We start from the raw sequence: 5,000 nt of genomic DNA, 5'->3' as shown, positions 1-5,000 counted from the left end.
CTTTCGTTTTGGAAATTTTTTTTTTTTTCAAGGACGTCGTCGCGTAATCTCAGTGAATTAACAAAAGCAAGAATAAATGTATAAGTCACATTTTGCAATTAACGCGACGAGAATGGAAAGAAACGAAGTTCGTATAATCGTTATTCCTTGATATATTGTCATAAAATAAGAATAATTATTATTGTAATTAAAAAGAGAAAACAAGAAGAGATCAATCCTTTCTTTTTTGATCGCAATAATGAATAATTTTTATTTCGAGTCCTTGAAAAGAAATAAAAATATTTGCATTCTTTTGGAGAATAAGAAAAGTTGAAAAGGTATTTAAGAACTATCCGATCGATCGATCGATAGATAAATAGATAGATAGAAGAGTTCAAAGTCGAAGTTCACGATGGCAAAATAGAGAAAGAGATAATACCAGGTGTTCACCCGTTGATCCTCGATCTTTGAAACGTGTTCGACATTCCTAGCTGATTCATCCGTTAGAATCGAGTCGATCCGTTTGGATTATGCTATGCCATATCGGAGAACGAGACGCACGTATCTAACTACCGAGGACTGTCAAGAGTTATGCTGATCTCGCGATTTCTTGAAACTCTTTCCTCCCTTTTCCCCTTACTCTGCCTCTTTGTCTGTCCCACTAGTTTCTCTCATATTCTAACGCTGACTTAATTATTGATGTTATTAATATCGTCTCTCTCTCTCTTTTTCTTTCTTTGATAAATTAATTCAAATGATAAAAAAAGGTTTTTCCAAGTGTGATCTTAATTGTAAAAGAAAAAAGAAAAGGAAAAAAATTATCAGCGATAAAATACATACGCACGTACAAACACACAGAGAAAGAGATTGTTGATTTACGAAAATAAGAAACAAGGAAAATAAAAGATATAGTTGAAATGCATCATAATAATATTTATTGTCGTAACAAGAAATATATAAATATTCGTATAATATAAGTGTATAAGATACATCTGTTTCTATATATATATATGCGAGTGCAAAATGTGAAGAGGTGTAACGATGAGCCTCTCTCGCTGATCTTCATCCTAGTTGACAGTTTACCAAGTCCATGTATTATGCATACATGTATGTATATATATATATGTATATGTATATGTATGTATGTATGCAGTCTTAGCAGTCGCACATCTCTCTATCTCTCTTTCTCTCTCTTTTTGTGCTTAGAGTTAACTCGAGACTACAGAGAACTCCTCCCACTGAAAATATAACAGTACGCTGACCAATCTAGAATAAACGGAAGCAGTCCTGCCTTCTTCTTTCTATTCTCTTTTAAATTCAACTGTATATACATATACATGCATGTTATTATTAGATACTATCAAATATTATTTATAATTGGAAATATAGAGACAATTATAAATAACACATTATTTAATTAATCTATCTAAATATAAAATCATTATACTAGATTAAAATGGCAGGAGGCATAACTGTTCGACAAATTTTTATTATAATCAATAAATTATCGTGATAAAAGATAATCAGAGTTGTTGAAATATCATAAACGATGAAGAACATAAATGATCATTACTAAGATAATTAATTTAATTAAGGAGGTTGTTAGAAGAAACGAAATAAAAAAGGAAAAGAAAGAAAATAATATTTCCGTTCGTCCCCTATAAAACTATTATCTCTAAATCGTAAAAGATTAATTTGAAATAATTAAAGAAAATAATGTGTGGCAGTGATGAATTTAAATATACCTGGTTAAGTTATATGTACTTGAGGTTGCGTTTACAACGTGGCCGCAAACGAGACTTCCGGTGTTCCCCATTGTCAAGCCCGTTCCCACTGGGACTCGATTGCTCGATGTCGTATCGTTCTTTGCTGTCAAGCCTTTTGTCGCGACTAGGACATCATCTCATCCTGTCCTGTTCTACGTTCTTCTTCCATTCGCGTAGGCGTCTAATGATGGGTTCTTGAGATGATGATGGCACGTATTATATACATATAACATAACGCCATCCATACGTATACATGTATAATGTACATATGTATGCACGTATGTATGTAACACGAATGCAACTAACGCGTACGTGTTCGAAACTTTGTTAAAAGCGTCATCGTACGGAATAGAATGCATAAGAAGGAGAGAGAGAGAGAGAGAGAGAGAGAAAGAGTGTTTCGTCCTCGTCGACGTAAGAATTCCGATACCGCCTATATGAGCACTCAAATATCACGATCGACGACCCTGAAGTGACACCCAACGAGAAGTTGATCCATCGTCGTCGTTGTTATCGTCGTTGTCTGTCTTTCATCCGGTTCAACCAGAACGATTCAACAATTGTGCAACGATTTGTCGTTGTTTTTAATTCTATAGGAAACATCCAATTGTCTGTATATATTATACGTATATATATCGTTTCCGCCATTTTCTTGAAATCTGTTAAAAATCTCTTACTATGAAATTGTCAGCGTACGATATATCGTTCTGTTCTTATCGATGTTGGAAGATAAAAAAAAATGAAGAGAAGTGAAAAAGTATAAAGAAAATTAAAAAAATGAAGTCGAAGAATCGTTCAAGCTCCTCGATTTATTTTTTTCTTTTTCTTTTCATCATCAAGATCTTCTTCCTCTTCTTCTTCTTTTTCTTCTATTTCGTTTTCACGTTCCCGTTCTTCTAGTTCCTCTTGTTCTTCTTGTTGTACTTCTTCTTCTTCTTCTTCTTCTTCTTCTTCATCCTGTTATCCTACCGTAACGCCCAGATCAGGTAGGTAACTGTGTCAGGACTGCCGGTGTGCCCGAGATCAGCCCAAGAGGTTGCGCAATAAGGCGGAGCAAGTTGAAGATCCAGAGGGATCCGATGGATCTTAAGATCTCTATTTCGTATGGCTTAACTATCCTTCTACCGTCATCATCATCACCATACAACCACTACCACCATGATAATCTCCACGTCCTGGTCGATTTAAGAAACTATAAATATCGATGTATCTATCCAACTATCTGAAAAGATAAATTTGAGAACACTTTAGAATAATGAAGGAGAAGTTCGAGTTTATGAAGTTAATAAACAAATATGGCGTAAATCATGGAGATATAGAGTAATATAATAAAGTGTCTGGCCAATTAACAAGGAAGTATATTATTAACTATCTTGGTCATCATACGTAGATCATGCGATAACCTTGGGAAACAGTAAAAGCATCAGACAGGCATAGGGTGGCAACTATAACGGTCTCTACTGGTCTATCTGCCCTAAAGCACGACGAAAGTGGACGCCTACTGACCTAAACCGACCGTAGAGTTTTGTGTCCGGTGGCACGCGTTAAGAAACAGGAAGAAAGACCGTATAATATATATATATATATATATATATATATATATATATATATATATATATATATGGTGGAAGAGTAAAACGGAATAACGAGCTCGTGTAATGGGTGGTAGAAAGGTGGAACGGGAGTTGGAACCGTAATAATACCCTGTGGAAGAAGAAGAGGTAATATAAGAAGAAAAAGAAGAGGAGGAGGAAGAGGAAGAAGAGAAAGCAAAAAAAAGGAAGAAAAAAGAAAGAAAGAAAAGAAAAACAAACAAACAAACAAACAAAAAAAAACAAAGACCACCGATCTGGTCCTAGGACAACAACGGTGCACGGATCGGTAAAGTGGAATGTTGAAAAACCGGTAATACCGGGACCTGTGTAGAAATTAGAGTGGATCGATTCGTTACTTGGACATAACCTCTGATCCCTTTGGAAACAATTTGGGATCATCGTAATAACGAGATAATAATCGTCGAGAGAAATAAAATGATGATAGAAAGAAAAGTAGTATCATTGAAAAACGTACGAGTGGGGAATGGGAGGGGTAGAGAGAACATTGTTTAACGATAGATCGAATGAACGATACGATACTTAGTTTTATTTCGTTAATCATCCTCGTGAAATACTTAGGAAGATTTCGACCACCTAGGAAGAATAATAAAAGAGAGTCATTAAGTGGACCGGAAAGATCTCAAAAAAGTATATTGAGCCGATGTCTTCTTTGTAATCTGGTACAAGTGAATCTTTATTCTTAAAGGAAGAGAATAAGAGAAAGAAAAGAATAGAAAAAGAGACAGAAAGAGAAGGAAAAAGAGAGAGAGAGAAAGAGAGAGAGAGTATGTGTGATTAAAAAAAGTGGATGATCTCGTAAGGGAGACGAAAACGTCATAAAAGGAAGGAATTTTCCGCGAACTACGACCGGTTTTCAAACGATTCAAATGAAAAAAAAAGAAGAAGAAGAAGAAGAAGGAGGAGAAGAAGGAGAAGAAGGAGAAGGAGAAGGAGGAGAAGAAGAGAGAAGAGGAAACAAATCCCCTGCGAGAAAGACGGGTGGGGTGTCGGTACAGTTGCAAAGGTGAATTAGTTGCCTGGGAGGTTACGAAGCGAGTAAACGACAGAGATAGATAAAAAGAAAAAGAGAGAGAGAGACAGAGAGAGAAACAGAGAGAGAAGAGATAGAGTGAGCGTGTTCTGTCGATGGTGGGAGGATTCCGGCGTGTCCAGCGGGTAGGAGTGGTGCACCAACACCATCCACCTCCAAAGTCGCAAATCGACTTGTACGGTGGAAAGGGAAGGACAAGTCGCGCGACGCTGTTGCTATTGCTATTGCTATTGCTATTGCTATGGTTGTTGTTGCTGCTGTTGCTGCTGCTGTTACTACTGCTGCTGTTACTGGAGGTTCTCCTCGAGAAAGGAGAAAAGGGATTTATCGGGGGAAAAAAGAAGAAGAAAAGGATTTGTGAGAAGAGGAGGAGGGAGTTGTGGAAGTAAGGAGGTGGAAGGAGGTGGAAGGAGGTGGAAGGAGGAGGAGGAGGAAGAGGAGGAGGGCAGGTCGCGTGCCGGCACGGTGCTACTCTCGACTGAAAGAGAGTATACCGACGTCTCTCACGGTAAACACTATAGAACTCTCTCGGTATAGTATCGTGGTGTAATACGTACACAAGTAAAGACGGAAACGGTAGAGCAACGGTTCGAGTTCCTTCGTAAGAAT

General features: G+C 37.1%; 1 protein-coding gene and 1 long non-coding RNA gene across 5 annotated transcripts in view; one reads left to right on the top strand and one right to left on the bottom strand.

Moving 5' to 3' along the window:
- The window catches only part of LOC127070727 (chorion transcription factor Cf2-like), a 79,346-nt gene that overhangs the window by 55,088 nt on the left and 19,258 nt on the right, over positions 1-5,000 (top strand). For 2 of the 4 annotated variants that reach the window (XM_051009071.1, XM_051009070.1), the window contains exon 1: positions 4,863-5,000. This exon is cut by the window's right edge. The exons of the other annotated variants lie outside the window; for them this stretch is intronic. The gene's annotated coding sequence lies outside the window, so the exon portion shown is untranslated. Of the gene's footprint in view, positions 1-4,862 lie in introns of those variants that run through there. 4 annotated transcript variants of the gene reach the window in all.
- Positions 995-5,000, bottom strand: part of LOC127070748 (uncharacterized) — a 4,765-nt gene continuing 759 nt past the window's right edge. The window contains exons 2-3 of the long non-coding RNA XR_007784631.1: positions 1,725-2,967; positions 995-1,217 (exon numbers count right to left, since the gene is read on the bottom strand). This is a non-coding gene — a long non-coding RNA (uncharacterized LOC127070748). The remainder of the gene's footprint in view (positions 1,218-1,724; positions 2,968-5,000) is intronic.

The sequence above is a fragment of the Vespula vulgaris genome, chromosome 19 (assembly GCF_905475345.1).
Source record: "Vespula vulgaris chromosome 19, iyVesVulg1.1, whole genome shotgun sequence".
Taxonomy (NCBI): domain Eukaryota; kingdom Metazoa; phylum Arthropoda; class Insecta; order Hymenoptera; family Vespidae; genus Vespula; species Vespula vulgaris.
This window is presented reverse-complemented; position numbering and strand designations above follow the sequence as displayed.